Source organism: Haemaphysalis longicornis, unplaced genomic scaffold, assembly GCF_048455015.1.
Source record: "Haemaphysalis longicornis isolate Haplotype H1 unplaced genomic scaffold, Haemaphysalis longicornis Haplotype H1 scaffold_13, whole genome shotgun sequence".
NCBI lineage: Eukaryota > Metazoa > Arthropoda > Arachnida > Ixodida > Ixodidae > Haemaphysalis > Haemaphysalis longicornis.
Window position 1 is genome coordinate 60638353 of NW_027526233.1, and position 20764 is coordinate 60659116.

At 48.5% G+C, this 20764-nt stretch overlaps 1 long non-coding RNA gene across 1 annotated transcript; it reads left to right on the top strand.

Moving 5' to 3' along the window:
- The first annotated feature begins 17406 nt into the window (after positions 1-17406).
- On the top strand, positions 17407-20468 carry LOC144164301 (uncharacterized). The gene is made up of 2 exons (XR_013321148.1): positions 17407-17671; positions 19073-20468. It is a non-coding gene; the product is annotated as an uncharacterized LOC144164301 (long non-coding RNA).
- The last annotated feature ends 296 nt before the right edge of the window (positions 20469-20764 follow it).

The window sequence follows — 20764 nt, forward strand, 5'->3', positions numbered from 1 at the left end:
ACACGGCCGTTATTCCGATGGGAATGCCTACGATCACGAGCCTGATTACGGGAAGTACGGTGGCTCGAAAGGCGGAAGCGATCGAACGCTTCGTGGTGCGCGTGGCTTTACCGCGGAAGGTGAAACGTGGTGCTCGCGCTTGCGATAGGGGTTTGCGAAGTGAACTTTTCGTTTGATTTACGATGCTTCAATTCTTTCTTATTGCCACGCTTGGCAGTAGGCACGCTATACTTGGGAAAGAAACGGCCGATGCGTCAAAAGCTGCGGCAGGCACAGCGTAGCCGCTGCGCTTCGGACCATCGACTTACTAAGAAACCGGGTACGATTGAATGCCGGTGGTTGTAATTAATGCCCGTGACGTCCGATTTAATCTTAAGAGCGACGTGAGGGGCCATGCAGGGATAAATAAATTAGGACAATTTGCGATCTACGAGCGCCGCGATGCGGGCGAGCCATATCGTTTCTTGCGCAACCTTTCTCGTGCACTTCGAGTAATCCTGCACACAGTTCTGAGTTCGGAATAAAAACGCGTTGACGGCGTTAAAAATATACCTTGCTGTAGCAGAATTTAACAAATTGTTTTTTTGTATAGAAATGATTAATACCATAGTTTGGTGCATATTGACGTTGCTACGAGGAATATTGGATGCCCTGAATTTCAAGAGTACTAAAAAAGGGGCATGTATTGAAGGTGGAGTTATGCAGAATGTTATACCAAGCTTCAAAGTAGCTCATTTGTATCCTTGTGATATGTCCACTATTGGCAATAAACACCTGCTCGTTAGCTGCTGCTCTACGTAAGGTTATAAAGCATAAAAGAGGTCTAATTTCCGTTTTCCGGTTTAAGTAAAATAAATAAGAGCGCTTCACTTGTTATCATGGTCAAAACACCGGGGAGGGAAGGGGTCTAGTGCAACACAAGCAACCAGCAAACCTACTTTGCATTGAAAGCCATCTCTCCTCCCTGTTGGTCTGCAAACTGCTGCGCTATGGGCTATGTACTCTTCACAGAGGAGCTAAAACTGAGGTTTTATGGAAAGAAAAAGGCTGCGAGTGACTTCAAATCAAGGCAAGACATTCCAGAAGCCCCATGTTCAAAAGGACACGAAAGGCTACAACCCTAGCGACTTTTGATGAATGAATTCTATTTTGCAACTTCGGACGCCGTTTTCCCAAACGTTTTTCTGCCACCTACGTCGCTCGTTCCAGTGACTACTTCGTGACCATTAGGCCTATCTTGAATCCGTTCTTTGCGTTACATTCCCTGATGAACAACGCACCCTTCCCCCACCCCACCGACACCTATCTATCGAGCAGGCACACCACTACCGTGCCTTGCCAACAAACACCTTTCCCCACCCAAAAAGAGTCTGCCACTACTCCGAACAAATTACGTCCCCTAGCTGCCCCTTCTGTGGAGCAGAGTGTACTCTTTTTCACATGGTTGGTGGATGCCCCTCACACCCTCTCCTCACGCCGAATTCACACAACACTCCCGAGGTCTGGAGGCGCGCCCTATCCAGCTCATTCATGTCCGACCAGCTTCTGCAGGCTGAGCGGGCAGTAGCGGCTGCCAAAGCACATGGGGTCCTGGACTGAGGACTCCACCTCCTGAAAACGCCATACAAATTTACTATACAATAAAGATGTTTATCCTCCTGCTTCTCCTCCTTGATGAACAGTTCAGGTAGTGACGGTCTTGGTTTTTCTGGTGTATTGTTCAGAATTTCTTATTCAAATGGTTGTTCATAGTCTATGTGCCTGTTGAACATTCACGTCTAAAAAACTTAAAACTAAAGAAAAACTCTGTTCTAATAAAAAACATAAGACTCTCACGACTTCCTTTGCTCTTGTAGGCATGCAAAGCTTTCGAACAAGTTTTTTATCATGTTTTATAAAAGCACTCTGATGGGCTAGTTGGTCTAAAATATTGAAAAATAAATTGCGCTAAAAGAGAGGACGAGCAGAAAAAGATCACCTGTGCTGTGTGGTGTCTTCCGTTCATCCTGTCCTTTTAGCGCAATTTTATTTTCATTATGTTTTATAGGTCGCTCAAGCTCGGTTCAAAGTGAACAGAAAGAAAATTTGATAAATAAAAAGTTTCCAAAATATGACTTTGCAATTTTTATGGTATTATCACAGAAGTATTTGCAGTTGTTGTGGTAATTCGATTTAGCAAAACCGACAAAAAATAAAAAGTTTGATTGATAAATCCACGTCCCTCCTTAATTATTCGATATTTGATTCGATATTCGAAGCTAGATATTCGTATTGGATTTGTTTTCGAAAAATGTGATATTCGCACACCCCTAGTTACAGCAAAAACGACTGGGCGCAGTTATGAACGCTTCAGTAGCTATACGAGCGCTTTTCGGCGGGCCATTCTAAGTGTGGCACTGTAAGAGACACAAAAATTTATTATTCCATCGTTGTCTCAGAGGCCTCCTATATCGTGCCTCACATTGCTCGTAATAAGCGGACCGAGCGAGATGTAATCGATGTGTGCGGGCTTTCTACTCCCCTCAGTAACCAAGAGCTTAGTTTCCCACGAAGGTGTTGCAGCCTGGCAGGGCAATTTGATGCGTGAGCGATGTGGCTGTAATATATTCTAGAAGCAGACATTTTATTGACACAAATTTTATATCGGTGGCACTGGCGGTACACGAAAAACAGGCTTGGAAGCAAGTGTGTCAGTAAACAGGTAGAAAAATCTTTGAATGAAGTACGGCTCTTGCAAACTAGATTCAAGTAAGGCTCTTGCAAACTTCGTCCGCAATATGGGCAAAGAATTGGCAGACACTACGAGGTAAAAGTAGACTAGAAATCATATAAAGGATGTAAGAATTGACAAGAGACAAGGAAAAATTCAAGTATGTCGACAACAGTTAGAGAAGGGCTAAATGCAGATGCTGTACATAGGGTGAAAATTGACCAAGCTCCAAAGCCCTCGCTACCTTCCTCATCCTTGCAAATCCACTAGGAGAAAGATAAATATGCATACCTCGGCAAAGTTGGCGCTGCTCACTCAACTCACTCACAATTTTTTTTTTCGAATCACCATTCACTCAAACTCAGACTCAATGCTGAGCAGCACATCTGTGCTCACTAAAACTCAAACTCACATTGAGCGCGAAGCTCAGAACTCACTCGGACTCAAAACTCAAAATGTACTCAAACTCAAAATGTACTCGAACTCAAACTGGACTCTAAACTCAAAATGTACTCCAACTCAAAATGGAGTCAAAACTCGAAATGTACTCAAAACTCAAAATTAACTCAGAACTCAAAATCGACAGAGAACTCAAACTGAAATCAGAATTCAAATGGCCTGACAACGCTCTCGTGCTGGGAATTTACTCAGGCTCAGATGGACTCCGATTTCATTCGCATTCAGTGTTTTTAAATTCACGAGTGGTAAACTATTACGGGTGCAAATTCGTGAGGTCAAACTCTAGCAATCGGCAAGACATGACATCGTAAATCCTGTGAGGTCGGAAACTATTTTCGTTGCAGATTTAATACAGCTATACCTGCTGCCCATGATAAATAACGCTGGTTGCAAGCAATGGTACGTATAGATTAGATACCAAACTCTTGATGTAGGCTCCGTGTTCGTGTTCATGACAGAGGAGGTCCAGACTCGATGGTGTTCTCAGTCCCTGGGTCTAAACAAGCAAGCCTGGGCGAGAGGACGTGCGCTCACTGCTCTGTTCATTTATGTCGAAGTTCTTTAGGATTACGGTTCCTTGCATTCTTGCTCTGAATCCTGAAAAAAAAAGCATTGTGTCAAAGCGAACTGTCCTGCGAATCTCGGAAGCGCGAGGTGTTCATGCATATGCCTTTACTTTGTAATGCGTAGCATTCTTTGCCGAGCAACCCACCCCCTGCTCCACCACCAGGATTGTGTAACGCCCTGAATTTATATAAAAATGCAGATACCACGGAAGTTCAAACTAAATGTTAAAAAACTGAAACAACAGAAATAATAGGAAAAACATCAAAAAGGGCGAACCGTGTAACACGGGAGTCATGGAAATTCTCGGATTGGGTTAAAATTCAAAGAGATGTGGCGCTAAAAATTGTGCGGTATCGAATAATCGCATAGATGGTCTCGAGGAGGGAAACTACGTGGGACAACCAAAAAGTGCCTCGTTGTTTGTTGAGGCACTTGTATTAGTTTTAAATGAAGATCATTTCAGTAACTCACGATGTCAGCGGCGTAGACGTCCGTAGTCCGCACCGTCGTTGTCCCTACTATATGAAAAAAAATACTATCCGGCGCCAGGTTTCGATCCCTCGACCCTGCAGGCGGAACGCAATGTGCATGGTGCTCTACCGACTGCGCCACAAAGCCGACACAGAATGGGATGCTATGAACGCGCCTTATATCGTTGACTCATTCAAATTACTGCTGACGAGCGCTCTCTCGTCACCAGTTGCCACAAGTGCAACTACCTTACCGTAACGCAAACTACTTCACGTCGTGCCCAGCAGCATCGCAAAGGACACATGTTTCCTTTTTGCCTTGGGGCAAGCCAAGCTTCCCTTCGCTTGACGGGTTCTTGGCGGGTGAGCGGACAGCCGCGTCCTCCAGTGCCGCTTGTAACCACACTTCTCGCCCTCCTTCCCGCCACTGCTCGGACGTAGGAGGAAGAGGAGATAAAGAGGAGCGAACGGAGAGGATCGGGTCAGATTTGGGGCGACTGTCTTGCTACCCGGACGCAGCCGTAGGAGCAATCCGAAAGCGCGTCCCTCCGAAGAGCCCGGACGCTGCCAGCGTTCCTGCCCCGGTCTACTTCTCGAGACCGCCGAGCTACCTGTCCTGCCCGGCCTCCACTTTCTGACCACGGCCTGCAGCCCGAGCTCGCAAACTACCGGTCCGGTACTGCATCCCGTTCCTGCCCTCGGGTTCTTCGCGCAAACCCTTCGAGCCACCGGCTCCGCACTGCCTCGATTTCCTGGCCCCGAGACCCACTTGGTCCGTCGGCGTGCCGTCGACATTTGACCTCCCTGCAACCCGAACGATTCCCCCCAACCCATTGAGGAAGCCGGCACCACTGAGGCACCCCAATAAAATAATTTTATTTGTTTTTCGCCCTCCTCAGCGGGTCTCATTTACTCCAAGCTCTGCGTGAACGACCTTAATATGAATTGGTGACTAACCCATTTGACGAGCGTAACACGTGGTGGCAGCGGTGGGATCCAGGTAAGCTAAATCGCAGAGCTAAAACATGAGATTTCACCCTCACGCTAGGAGGAAATGAGACCCCATGCCGAGGCTACCATGACCCTAGCGAGCGTGATAGGCGCAAGGGTTATCGCATTGGGTGGCATGCTTGCGTCCTTCGCGGGAGATGGACACGGGGTCAACATCGTTGACGTTTTGCATGTCCTGGAGGCAGTGGGATGTCTGAGCGGGTGGTCTTACGAGCAGTTGGTACGCATTGCACGCTGTAAAATGGTCGGTGCAGCATATGATTTTCCATGGCATGATAAGGCCGCGGCCGCGGCTAAAACCTACGCTGAGTTCAAGGAACAGGCCCAAAAGCGATTCGATACTAAGCCCCAGTGCGAAAAAGTGCGCAAATTTATGTGCGCCAGTCAAAAAGACGCTCAGGACGTGCAATCGTTCGCGGCAAGGCTCCGCACGTTGGGCAACGCAGCTATGGACGGATGTGGTGACGTGGAGCCCGAATGGAAGCGCCAAATCCGCCGAGAGCTTCTCGACGAGCAAATCCGAATCCAATTCCTGAACGGGCTAAGGGATACGATTCAAACTTTCACGCTCTGCTGAGACCCCAAGACCTTCGATGAGGTGGTCGACACAGCCGCATGAGAGGAGAGGGACGAACGAGAGGTGAATAGCGGTCGTGCGCCCGCAGACAGCGTGCGGGAAGGCGACAGGGGTACCGACGAGCTGCGTGCGCGCCTTGAAAGGGTTGAGCAGCTTTTGTAGGCAAGAACAAAACTTCAAAGCAAACAAAAGCGCGACTGCGACTGCCGGAGGGGGAGTGCGCCACGACGGGGGGCCTGTTACAACAGCGGAAGTACGACCACTTTTCGAGTAACTGTAAAGAGAAGAGGGGCGCTGACGGCCGCACCCGAGCAGGGGGGAACCCAAACACAAGCGCTTCCGAGACGAGACGAACCAGGGAAACTATTAGGTCCCCCTTCCTCAGATAAATGCGTGCAGGCAGAAAACGAAGGGGGCGCTCAAACTGCTGTTATAAACATTTGTGGGGAGGCAAGCCAGATTGTAGAGCACGGATTGAATGGGGCTCTGTTGAAATTCCTAATAGACACTGGTTACAAGGTCAGCCTTTTAAGACATAGCGCTCTTGATGTGGCTCTGCCGGACATGAAGCAGAAATGTCGCGAATTGGGCCAGTTGGTACAGATTCATAGTTGTGAAACAGCGCGCAAAAAACCAGCACAGAAAGAAGAGGATAACAACACGAGCGCTGACTATCAACTGAAGTGTTTATTACACAAGGTTTCACCACTATGCGCGCTCTTTCACTACTATGAATGAAGCAGAAACTTAGGCGGGTAGAACAGAAAGCGAACCTAGTCGGCATCACGGGCGATACCTTAGAAACAGTCGCGTGTTGTGAAGTGCCTGTGTGGTTGGGAGATCGCCATTTCACGGCAAGGATTTTTGTTTGCACGGAGAAAGTCATGTTGCTGGTAGCTGGCCTTATCCGCCAAAACATTCTCTCATAGCAGAGAATAGACCTGTTGCAGAGCAAGGGGACACTAAGCTTGGACGGTGTTGAAATGCCCCTTGTAAATTGGTCTGGTAAGGTCGACGGGACCAAAGGTCCCCGAGATTGGCTCCCGACGGAGAGAACCACAATCCGCCTTGCAGAGGATGGCATACTACCGCCGTTGAGCGAGTGCGTGCTGGCACGCCAGGTCACTTGTGAACCGGCGAATCGGCGCTTGGGCATCGCAGAGATTGACCTTGTAGATGTATCAGGGCTCGACGGAGACTACTGCTTAGTTAGATGTTCCCAAGACGGCCGGCTGCCGGTGCCCATTGTAAACACGACGCTTAAGGAAGTCAAATTACCTCGCAACAAACCGGTCGGGGTCCTCGTTCCCGCCGTCGTGACCGAACAGCCGGTGGAGGTGGCAGTTCTCAGGCTTATCAGCACGGTCGACCGTTTTAATACGTTTGACCTTTCCCACGTCAGCGAACCCGAGAAATCCCGCATTCAGGATCTGCACTCTGAGTTTAGCTCTGCTTTTTTTACGGGAAACACAGACATCGGCCACTGTAAGGTGATAAAGCGCCGGATTCCTACTGTCGTAGGGCATACCGAATTCCTTATGCCAAGAGAGACGATATAGACAAGCAGGTAAACGATTTGCTGGATCAGGGGATCATTGAGCACGTACCCGCTACCGAGCATTTCTGAGACGCTGTCAGAGCTAGGCTCCGCCAAATTTTTCACAGTCGTGGATATGGCTTCCGGCTATTGGCACATAGAAATGCAGGAGAATGATAGGGAAAAGGCCGCTTTCAACGCGCCGTCGGGGCATTACCAGTGGCGACGGATGCCAAGGGGGTTAGTTAACAGCGCCGCTGTATGGCAACGCACGGCCGACGCCACCTTGGCAGGACTGCTGGGCAAGCTCTTTCATGTGTATCTCGATGACATTATGGTATACAGCAGCTCATTTGAGTACCACCTGACCGACCTGCGGAACGTATTCCGGAGAATACACGCGGCGGGTCTTAAACTTAAACCTTCCAAATGCCAGTTCCTTAGGCCCGAAGTCAAATACCTCGGACATATTTTATCAGCAGAAGGAGTGGGTCTCGACCCGGATAAAGTACAGTGCGCGCGTGACTTCCCCGAGCCCAAGACAAAGACCGAGGTGCGGCAATTCCTGCGCCTTTTGTCCTACTATCGGCGACACATTCCCATTTTCGCAGCGCAGGCTCGTCCGTTGACACAACTTACCACCAAGAAACTGTTCCACTGGGCGAAGTAGAGCAGACGGCCTTATCTTCTATGAAAATGAAGTTGACGGAGGCTCCAGTGTTAAGGTTCCCCTATTTCAGTAGACCATTTACACTCGCGACAGACGCGGCGAAGGTGGCTGTGGGAGCGGTGCTGTCACAGGAGTTTCAGGGGAAGGAACGTCCGATAGCATACGCGAGTCGCCAGTTAAACACTGCGGAGAAGTATGGAGCCACAGAGCATGAATGCCTCGCCGTAGTATTGGCCGTCCGTCATTTCCGGTGTTTTCTGTACGGGCGGTAATTCCGTATTGTCACTGACTGCCAGCCATTAAAATGGCTGATGAGTGCACGCAATCCGAACTCGAGGGTAGCGAGATGGAACCTACTCTTGCAGGAGTGTGACTTCGAAGCCATTCACAGGGCCGGGACAGCGAATCAGAACGCCGATATATTGAGTAGGGCAGCAGCCCTGGTAGTCGAGGGTTTCGCACCGGTAGTTGAAGAGGCCCGTAGAAAGCGGGAACAGGACGAAGACCCGCAGCTGCAGCCTATACTCAAGTCACTTCAGGCCGGCGGTAGTGATACGCAGTACTTTTTGAATGACAGACTACTCCGGTTCATAAACAAACCAGACGATACTAGAGGGCGTCTGGTGGTACCGGCCTCCATGAGAGGCGACCTGTTACGCCTTCACCACTATGCTCCGTACGCGGGTCACCAAAGGGCCCAAAGACACTTCAAAAGGATTAGCAGGGCGTATTTTTGGCCCGGGAGGTGACGAGGCGTTGTGGAGTACTGTCGCAAATGCCTGTATTGCGCCGTTCACAAAACCCCAAGAATCAGAAGCGTGCTCCTTTCGAGGTGTTTGAGAGGCTTAGCACCCCATTTCAGCGCACGGCCATGGACATAGTGGGAGGAGTGCCGACTACCTCAGAGGGGAGAAAATACATATTGGTCTTCGTGGACCATTTCAGCCGCTACGTGCAAGCGGTTCTATTAGTTAACCAAAAAGCAGAAATGGTTGCGAGAGCACTTGTAGGAAATGGAGTACTGTGACACAGTGTGCCTGAACAGCTGCCGACCGATCAGGGTACAAACTTTGTCTCCCGGGTCATGAAAGCGGTCTACGATCTCTTAGGTATAAAGTAGCTACAAACGACCGCTATCATCCTGAATGTAACGGCGCCGTCGAAAGACTGAACAAAAGGTCGGTTATCATGTTGTCTCATTTTGTCGCTCATGACCAACGAGATCGGGATCAGTGGCTACGTTTTGCGATGTTCGCGTACAACACCGCGGTTCTTGAGGGCACAAACGACACCCGCTTTTTCCTCCCGCACGGGCCGATGCAACGACGCCGAGCGTCAAGGAGGAGGAGGCTAAGACTCATTACAACAACATAGAGGACTACCCCGCGGAACTGGCTCGACGCCTCTTGATATCACACCGGCTGGTGGTCGAGGCACTCCTCACAAAATCAGAAAAGAGAAGGCACACTCTGATCTAAAAAGCCAACCCAGTTGTTTCGAGGTAGACGATAAATTTTTCGTGAAGGTAGAATTCCGACACCCGGACCTACAAGAAAACTCACGCCAAAATGGAAGGGCCCGTTCCGCGTGGTCGAGAAGTTCTCTGACGTCACGTGCAGAATCCGTGAGATCCAAACGAAAGAGGAGAAAATTGTTAATGTAAACAAACTCAGAATTGCTGTGGGCGAAACCGGAAATGAGTGACAGCCGGTAACGGTGGCTGACAGAGAAAGGCCACGACCCCCGTCTCCTGAATGCAGAAGCCCAACGGCGAGCTCGTTCGGCGACATGCCGCCCGAAACTGGGATCGATGAAATTATGCATAATTCCATGCAATCGTTCCTTCAAGCTGCTGGAGGCAGCCGTCGTCAGCCATTGCACGATTACGCCTTCCGAAGCAGGGGTGCTGCACCATATCCTCCCTAAAACGCGATGGTGGTTGATGCTTGTGGGGCAAAATTCCGATTTTCCGCAACAGTATTTTTGTTTATTTTTTGTGGCTTGTACAGTTGAAGTTTTCGCGACGATCGCTAGGTCAAGTTTATAGAGGTGACAATGCGCCTTGGTATCTGCTTTAGTGGTGCCTCTTCCCCTGTGTCTTTATTGCCAAACCGGTAAACTGTGCCGTGGTCCACGACTGGACTTTCCGGTTCGCATAACGTGTATGGCTACACGTATGCCATTCCGGACTTTTTCAGTGGCCAAACTCTTCTCTTTGAGTGGGCGGATGTGACGGTCGTGCCTGTGCCGACTGATCTGAGCCAGGTGGAAAAACTTGGCCCGCGGGAAGTTTTCCTATTGGAACGCCCAGCAGCATCGCAAAGGACACATGTTTCCTTTTTGCCTCGGGGCGAGCCAAGCTTCCCTTCGCTTGACGGGTTCTTGGCGGGTGAGCGGCCAGCCGCGTCCTTCAGCGCCGCTTGTAACCCACCCTGCTCGGCCTTCTTCCCGCCACTGCTAGGACGTAGGAGGAAGAGGAGATAAAGAGGAGCGAACGGAGAGGATCGGGTCAGATTTGGGGCGACTGTCTTGCTACCAGGACGCAGCCGTAGGAGCAATCCGAAAGCGCGTCCCTCCAAAGAGCCCGCACGCTGCCAGCGTTCCTGCCCCGGTCTACTTCTCGAGACCGCCGAGCTACCTCTCCTGCCCGGCCTCCACTTTCTGACCGCGGCCTGCAGCCTGAGCTCGCCAAACTATTGGTCCGGTACTGCCTCCCGTTCCTGCCCTCGGGTTCTTCGCGCAAACTCTTCGAGCCACCGGCCCCGCACTGCTTTGATCTCCTGGCCCCGAGACCCACTTGTCCCCTCGGCGTCTTGTCGACGTTTAACCCCCCTGCACCCCGAACAATTGCACCCAACCCGGTGAGGAAACCGGCACCACTGAGGCACCCAATTAAACTAATTGTCATTGTTTTTCGCCCGCCTCAGTGTGTCCCATTTCCTCAAAGCTCTGCGCGGACCCACCTTAATATGACTTTGTGACTAACCCATTTAACGAGCGTCACATCCTACACCCTAGCAAGCAGGTAATGTCTCACGTGTATTTGGCCAACTCTCCATTCGAGGGCACGCGGGTACACTGTTGGAAGAAAATTACGGACAGAAAACGCGGCCCCAAGGCTTATTCATAAACAAATGTGAAATTCGACTTTCTGATAAGCTCTGATGCCCCCTGTTACCTATTGTCGTCCACAATTTCTACGACACCATATGTGTCGAAGGGTTTGGTTGTTTGTTGGGGTACGGGGAATTGGACGAAGTAACGTGGGAATGGCAGTTATTAGGGGAGAGTTTTCTAGCCTGGTGATTTCAGTTCCAGAGCTTGGCGTGGCTTTCGTTTAACACCACGCCATCCCGCCAAGATGATTCCGTAATTAGACGTCAAAATTTTGATTACTATATACCGTATTAATGGACATCTATGGACAATCCTTGCATGTATGTAGCACAACTGCCTTAAGGGTTGGCAAGAAATTTTGGTTAAACGCGGCCCAGCAAATAAAGAAAGATACCTTTTGCAATATTCTCATAACTATACCATAGAAAGAATTTTCATATTTCCCCTACGTGATCCCCCTCGACGACACCTTTAATTTGATACCTCACACACCTCACCTTACACACCTCACATACCTCGCACACACAGTCCTAGCTTGCGGTTGGCAGCGATGACGTATTTCCGTGGATGTTCGCTGAGCACGGCTGATAGCGGACGGCTATCAGCCACGGGGGAAATCAAAAAATGACGCAAGTAACGCTATCGCGTTATTATGTGGTGCTGCAAGATAATAAGCCCAGCAAAACTGCATTTCCTTTTTTCCGGCATCAGCCAATCGCACATCCGGGCGTTATGACATCACAGATTCTGTTGCAGGAAATGAGCTAGTTAGTCGCATGGGCATCGCTTTTTCCCTAACTATCAAGCTTATTTGAGCGAAGGTAACGTTCAAAGTGGTGTCAGTTTGATGCTAATGAGGCAATCCTTCGAGTGCAGCAACGTTGTGTTTTGTGTTGGTGGCCCCTTGAAGCTTTCCCAAAACTACTTCCTGGTTAACCCGCATTGTTTCTTTCCCCATTTCATCACTGTTCCAATGCTTACAATAAAGGTGATCTTCTTACTTTGCCTTTTGAAGCTTTAGAGTTGTACACATCGTTCTTATTGTGAAATCTTACTTTTTTCACACTTGTGCAATTTAAACTACGTAAGTTCGAAAAATTGCAGCTACCGTAAAACGTTCCTGAAAACATATATGTTTAACAAACTACTTGCTCCTGATTTCGACAGCGGAAAACAGGACCTCCTCCAGGGCATGGCCAAAATTTCGACTTGCTACAGGCGTGGAAGGGATATATATAGTGCATTGAGCATAATAATAGGGCCGGTTATTCTCGCCTTCCATACTAGCAACCAAGTATGGTTTTGAAGAGTTGAGTGCAGAAAACGCCGATACACGACCCTACATACTGATGCTGGTACGGGCCTAAATTTTCCCTACTTTTTATATTTTCTCCGGCTGACAAAGCAGCACTATTCCGCCGCACACGCTTCGCGTCCAGCATGAGCCTAGAGGAGCGTCTGAAAAGACTAACAATTGCCATTGGCTGCGCTAAGATGATGGGCGCGGTGCCTGTAAAGAAAAAATGCACGTTCCTTATAGTATAAGCTTGGGCATGTTGGAACCATATTTTTGGAGAAGCCACAAAAGAACCGAACGGGACATAAACCATACCCAGCGCAATTCGTTATACACTGACCTAATAATTTCATTCCCCCTTTTTTAAAATTGAAGTGATATCTTCATATGAAGGCGCTGAATGTCCTCTCGGTGGCCCGAAGGGCATTCGTTTGAAAAACTGCTACCTTAAGCGTGAGTCTCGTATCACGTTGCTATGCGGACAACTACGTCTACAAAATCGGCACAGGAGCCTCGTATTTATTTGTTGATTCACCGTGAAGGTGATCAAGTGAGCAGTATGTCGTTATTTCTCCCCATCACCACTAGCCCAGTCATGTCCACTGCAGGACGAAGGCCTCTCTTGTTGACCTCCTACCGCTAATGTTTTGTGCTACTTTAGGACAAAGTTTGACCCCCGAAGTTCCGTATTTCGTATCTCCATCGTGTGCTTGGCCTTCCTCTTCTTCTGGATCATTCTCTTGGTATCCATTCTGTTACCCTAGTTGTCCACCGGTTGTCGGTTTATCTCACTACATGGTGAGCCCAAGTCCTTTTTTTTACTTCAACTACCATATCGTCAACTGTAGTTTATTTTCTGAACCTTATTGTTATTCCTAACATTCTTCGCTCCATCGAAGGTTGAGTACGCCTAAGTTTGTTTTCTAGTGGTTTAGTAAGGCGCCAAATTTCAGGTTTATATGTTATCACCGGCAGTATGCACTGGTTGCATATTTTTCTTCTTAGTGACCGAGGTAGCCACTTTTCATTTTTCGCGAGTGCTTGGCGAGGGCTTCAAAACGCATACCAATTCTGCGCCGGATTCCTCTCGTGTGTGGAGTCTGCGCGAGACGTCTCTCTGAGGTAGTTTTAGTTTTTTTTTACTTTGTGAGAATCGTCGAGAACGCCAACCAGCGATACCAAGCCAGTGCACGCTTCGGGGAGGCACGCGTTGCACTAAAACCTGTCGGCGCTTTCGTGGTTCGGCGGCGCCCCCATGAGATGGCTCCACCGTTCGTTGCGCTGTATAGGTACGCTGGCTTCGCGAACTTGTGCGCGAGGAAGATGAAGGGCGAGTGAGTGCAGGTCTGGTCTGGGTCACTTCAGCGGAAAAGGGTGGCTGCGGCGGACCACGATCAGGGGTTGGAACTGTTGTTTGCGACCGCGTGAGTGCCTACCTCCCTTTCGCGATCACGACCAGGATGGTGTGATTCCTGAACGCCGTGAGTTTTGTGCTCGCATGATTTAGAGTTCCCAAAGGAACAGTTGTGCTTCGGTGCCGCTGTCTAGTTCTCGTATCGGAGAACCTCGCTGGGCTGCGGTAGGTGCGGGGGCCAGCGTGGATGACACGCCGGTGTCTAGCTTTGTGGTCTACGCCGGTGTACTTGATAGGGCGCCCACAAGAACACCACATATACAACAAATTCCTTCTATCGCTTCGTTTCGGAAGCTGAAGCGGACGTATTTGGCAGGAATATTCCTACATATTGTAAGTATACTTATATTTATTTTTAGCACCACTTCCATGCCTCTGATTGTATTTATTCAGGCACTGTTTGTATGTGTTCTCCAGTATCACTCAGCACGACTCCGTCGTCCACAAACCTCGAATGGCTCAGGTATTGTCTGTTCATCCTTAATCCTAAGTCTCCCCGTCCAGCTTTCTAATACCCCTTCAAGCATGCTGTCAATAGTTTTGGAGCCATAGGATCTCTCTGGCCTTTCTCCCCTTAGCATCGGAAATTCATCACTTTTCTTGGGTAGGGTTATCCTGCCCGTGCATGCCTTATATAGGCCCCATAGAAGTCTTATCTAAATTTCGTCTATTCCCTGGTCTTTTAGTGCTGCTAAAGCCGCTGCGGTTAGCACGCAATCAACCGCTGTATCATTATCCATAAATGCCATCTAAAGTTTTTTTTTCTCTCTCACTTGATTGACGTCACGGATATAATGTATGGTCGCGTTCCCTTTCCTAAACCCGGAATGCTCCCTGAATTGTTGGGAATCCGGCTGCCACCTGTGCGGCTAACTATATCGTTGCTGAATAACTTGTAAACAATTTAGAGTAGGGTGGTGGGAAAGTAATTCTTCAGGTCCTGATGATCTCTGTTTTTATGAATCAGAATACGGTTGATGTTGATGGGCACTTTTTGTGTCTTCAAGCTTTACAAAAATAGCGCAGCAATCTTTTCCGGTACCATATCTCCTTTGTTCTTTAAAAGATTTACGGGTACGCCATCGTACTTTGCAGCTTTTCCTGATTTCGTGCATTTAAGAGCCTCTTAAACTTCTTTGTTATTCAACCAACAAGAGTACCGTTAATTCCGCTATCAATAGGCGCACTAATAATTGTTCACGCACTCGAAGATCTAACAGCGGAGCTTTTGTAGCTGGCCGTAATGTGTGGCGCGTAATGCGTTTAAAATGCCCCCCAAAAATTCCGACAACTCGAGAGCGCTGGCATTGCGGCAATTGCCGGGCGTGCCCGGCACCGGCACTTGTTTTCAAAAAAAAAAAAACTGACCAAAACCCAGACGAGCGAGTAAATATTGAGCGCCCGTGAGCGCGTGCCTCGCAGCGACCGCCGTCCGTCCCCAAATCGCGCAGCGGCTTCAGCAAAAAAACTGAAAAAAAATTCTTGAGGAGCGCCTCCCGTTGCCTGGATATCACCAACGACACAGCTGCCGCCGCAACATCTGCTCCACGGAACCTCGACGTAACTCCAAAAACGCCGCACATGCGCCGAGCACGTAGGCGCCGCCGATGCGCCCCACCTGTGGGCAAGCGGTATCACGCATTAATTTTTTGCCATGAGGAACACGACAGTATCGAGGCATATGCCCATTATTACTACCAGCACAGAGCGAAGTTGCGACGGAACATGTAAATAGATATTTTAATCTTAAACAAATGGGTGGTGGTGCGTCCTTCACCACTCACGTAGAAACAAATCCTTCAGCTTCGCCATTATTCAAGACTTGCGTGACTCAATGCAAGCTTCGCCACTTTTCATACGCAATTTTATTTTGAACCAGAAGATTATTAACTTTCTTTCGGTTTCACATCGTCGATTGCGATTATTTCACATGACGGTTTCTCCAGTCCGAGGTGACTTTTTGCTAGTTCCTCTTTGAATTACCCGCTTCAAGTCCCTCCGGTGCGGGGCAAGCAAAATACTCCTCCTGCTCTCACTCTTTTTTTCCTCTCGGCCTCTCCCCGGCGTGACTTCAGGCGCGTATGCGAGGCAACGGGATAACGGTCGCCGCAGCTGCCGGAGCAAGAGCTGTGCGCTAGGGTAGAGGAGCCGCGGGGATCGCGCGCGAGACACGTCAAACTAGAAATTTTGTGTCAGCGTTCTGAAGACCACAAAAGTGGGGATGCCCCATCTACAGGGGCAAATCGCAGCAAGAAGTGATTTTGCTTCATGTTAGTAAAAGGTGACACACTCGTTCGTAAACCATGAAGTGAATCTGAACAACGCTAGTGTCGTGCAAAGAGCTGTAGAAATACGTGTACCGTGTTTGATATCAAGTTTTGCTATGTCGTACCGTACATCAGTGCTTATCGCCGCACGTTGTGTTTGTTTTCGGTCGCAATTTCGTAACATGAAAAAAGAGTAGAAGTGCGATTTTTGCTGCGTCTGCACGCCTACGTCTGCAGCGTACGTCTGCACGCCTACGCGCCGGTCTCTGCGAGGCGTAGCGGGAGTCGCGAAGGGCGCGGGGCCAGCGTCAGAGCGGCTGGGAGAAATGAGAGGACGAAAGCACCCCCCTCCCCCAGTGCGTTCCCTGGCGGTGTTGCCATGAGAATTATTACGCCTCCAAGCCCAAGGTCGTGATGGCGTTGCTATGGCAATTACACCGCACTCTCTTGCCCGCCCAGGCTTGCCAGGAGAGCATTTGGCGCCGTTTGCACAAATAGCCGGGACGCACACACAGAACACAAATAAGCCGTAATGAGAATAAATGGCTTGTTGCACAACTCAGTACCAATTCGGAGTTTGCAAAACTCCTTCCTGTGAGAGTTTCGCCTTACTCCCATTATTTCCGTAGTTTTTTCAGTAGCATATGGGAGTTTCATTTTACTGCCACTACAATGCGAGTTTCCAGGGGTACCATTTGGAGTGTATTGTTTACTCCAACTGGGAGCATTCAGGGGGCGCGTTGGGAGCAGGGTTGACCTGGATTAGAGTTTTTTTTGTGCGCTTGACGTAAGCGCTGCAGAGGAATTTATTACTGTATTTGAGAGGTCTTAATGAGAGCACAGGCCGAATTTTGCTTTTTCGTTTAGGATAACGTAATTTTTAATCATTTTCCGCTTCAAACGTTGAATGGCGAAACGGAAAATGTTTGTTTTCTGCAGAGTCAATTTATTGCATAAAAATTACATAAATACGATTGTAGGGACGCAGCCCCTACGTGCGCCCGCGGAGGGTGATTACACTGCAGTGAGTGCCGTACGAACACTGATAGTGGCGTCAGTGCGTCATGGTGCCCGTGCGCGCGTGTGCGATGAACAGTGAGCCGCAACGAACACGTGTAGTGCAACAGAACCCGGAGCATGCGCACAACCAACAGAGTGGCTTAAAAGCGGCGCTCACAGGAGCAGCATAGAGAAATAAAAAATTAGAAGAGTGGACACACGGGCTTATCGCGGCCGAGTGGCCTGACTCGCGCGCCGTCCGGCAGTCGGCGCAAGTGGTAAAAAACTCAGTATTTAAAATTAAGCTTACAAACAATATTATAAATTTAAATTTTTGTTACACATTAGACTACACATTTTTATTTGTGTAATAAGTTGAATGGCTGTCAATGTAAACTTTTGTGGCTTCTTTGCACCAAGCCTGGCCAAGCCGCCAAGCCGCAAGCGCAAGCCGCCATTTGGCTCTTTCGGCAGCGTTTGCACGTGCGTTTCTGCAGCCTCGTGCTAACCTCTGTTGTTGAGAAGGAAACGACTAGCGCTTTATTTGCGACATCGGTTTTGCATCCTGAACGAAAGGTGAGACTTTCTTTTTTAAAGTGCTGGTGTGGCGTATCATATTTACGTTTCCTTGTACTGCAAATGCTGCGAGCACTGCGTAACCTCAGGGAATCAGCATAGCTAGTGCTGCGTCTTTAGGATAAGCGCTTTGGAAACGCCCCGGAAAGGCGTAAGACACCGTTTTTTAGCTGGACGTAAAGGTATTGTAGGCTGGTTGTGCCGTTTTATCTAGCGCTGAGGGATGCCAGCGGTACGCGCCCGTCGTCCCACGTAGCGTTTACGTGCCGCAAACGACGGCTGTAAGTTGCGGAAGTGGCCGGCCGGTCGGCGGTCCGTAGGCGAAGCAGGCGTTGTGCGCTGTCGCTGCACTGAATTACGTGAGCCGCAGGCTGCGTTGTATTATACTAGCTAGTCATTGCTAGCTTGGCCAACTGTTACTGCTATTATGGCCGTGATGCGCTGCAAAGCCGTCCGGGCTAACGTACACGGCGAAGTAGCCGTATCTGCACTAATTTGGCTTATCTGGGCATAACCAGCAGCCGTACACTCATCGGAAGTTTTACACATGGGTACATACCAAGCTGCCTGCGTACAAAGCGAACCCGCTCGCCGACGCCGATAACGCGCGCTCGTCGCTTCGATTTGGCGCGCCAGGTACGGTAAAAACGCGTCTTTCGTCGGCAGATAACAGCTTTGCTCGAGGCGGGGTGAGTGCGCAGTGCATTGAAACCTTCAAATTTGGTCTTCGTTCTACATCGTATATCAATTCCGGTATCGCAGGCATTGCATACAACTGTTCCCCACTTGCCGTTTTTTCAAGCGTTTGCTCTCTTTTCTCTGGTCATATTTTGGCTAGTTTCATTAAACGCGTATTGCGCAGATTGCACCTATTCAGTCGGAACTGTGTGTTTCTTGTCATATCTTTTTAAGGCACGGCCTTTGGCGGTCAGTAGTACTCAGTACGACGCTCACTGCTGCTTGCCATGGTGCCCACACAGTGCCCAAATATACTTTCGCCAAATGCCAGTTCTCGGGATGCGTTTCTTTCGCGAGCCCGTGGAGCAACAGGTTTGTTTAACGTTCAGCTCGCTCTCGCTCTTCATCCTGATTTTACAAAAAAAGACAAAGGGATTCAGGCTATGTGAGCAGCGTTATCATTCTTGTTAACCCAAACAATAGGTGAATTGCATTAAGAATGTGCCTGGCCAGTGTTGCGAAATTACAAAGACCCATATTTTAAGTGTTGCTAATAGCTTGACCGCATGATTGCTGAATAGAATAAGAGAACTTGTGTTTTAAATAGGTGGCATGCACTGGAGGCAATACTTGAATACTAGTTGCAGTGAAATTTACAGACTATTCGCAAAGCATCTGTCATTGCAAGCAGTTTGTGTACTATATCACCTATCACCTGTGCAGATCTACAGGTGCCCTCAAGACAGAGCCAACCAGCCAGATGCATTCGTCATACCAAACATGGTGCAAGCACTTCATGAATCGTGCTCTCACAGGACTCACAAAAGTGGCCGTGCCAACTGTTCTCCCAGAGTTATTCAGTTGTATTGATGACTGCCTGCAATGCTTCTTGCTACATTATTGATGCTTCTGATGAATACCGCAACTGTATTCCATCTATTGAACCTTGCCATTAGCACCTAAAATCTAACGCGTCTCGGCACTCAATAAGGCGTGACCACTGAAAAGACTATCGTTGACTTAAGGAACAAACGATTTTTTATCACTGACATGCCTCATATCATTAAAACCACTAACAACAGCGTATACAGTCTCCAAACTCCACTCGCAAGTTATTGTTGCTGCTAGTTGTAATATTGTGAAAACAGTACATTCACAAAAACCCTTTTACATTATGAAGACTGCCAGGGTAAGAGGTCATGCTAAATGTCGTTTGTCACCATACGTGCTGCCTGTTGTCGGACTGGCCTAGATGAAGAGAACCATGTTGGGACCTACGTCGTCAAATGCTTATGGGATTCTGTAATGTGCCACCACTGTCTCATACACGAGAAGCATATACTGCTTCCCTGTTTCTTATATAAGACTGCTCGTATTGACAGCGGAAGGCACGAATTTGTGTGCCTTAATCGAGCCTGGAACCTGTCGGTTGACTACGTGCACGTACCTAAAATATCCCCGCCTGGCCCTTTGCCTTTACTGGGAAGGCAACGCTTTCGGATGGTAACCCGGCTTCTTGGGAAAATGCACCCTTGCAAGGAACCAATAGGAAGGTGATTTTTTTCCTCTTAACCTTTTGCGTGTGCATCTCCACATAAATGGGATTTCTGTTCAATTACTGCTACTGATTTGAAGTTGCCCCGACGCAATAGATCTCATTAGCGTTCATCAAATAAGCGAGGCCATCAAAGCCAAAGTTTTTCCCTTCTTTCACATCCTAACTGGAGAAATTGCCAGACTAAGAAAATTATCTGCGGAGTAGTGGTTGTAAACAGTTGCAAGTATCCGAGTGTCTAGATTATGTCATGGTTGATATTTTTGTATGACTGCAACAGCGCACAGAGTCTGAGGGTGTCGTAGATACAAGTAAACCTGTGGATGGCTGAGTTTCTGGGTTTTCTGCATTTTCAATTACCGTGGAGAAAAAAATCCTTTGTGTGGTTGTGATACCTCTACTTGTGCATTTTTTTTCATTCCTGGAAACGTATTTTCCTCTCACTACTGTGTATTGTCTCTGTTGTGTATTACTCACTGTTTATTATTATATGTGTGTTGCAAAGAATGATGGCAATTTGAACTTGTTCCGTTTAGTGCCATGCAATAAATATTTCTTCATTTATGGTGTGTGTCTTTTATGTGGCTCGGCAACATTTGAACACTCGACAGAATTCTTAACCAAGTGTGAGTGGTACTGTAAATTGCAATTTCACGTTTTCAGAAAAAGGTTTTTTTTTGTAAAAGCATACGGGCACTAAGCCTGAGAATGATATATTCAAATTAACACTAATTATTGCATGAAAGCGTCCGAATACCGTACCCATGCCCGTCGCTGTGAGCAGCGCTTTCCAGTCCTTCAAACTACCCGCCAAAATCGGTGTCCGCGAAACCGAAACCGAAAGTGAACGTACGAAAGTA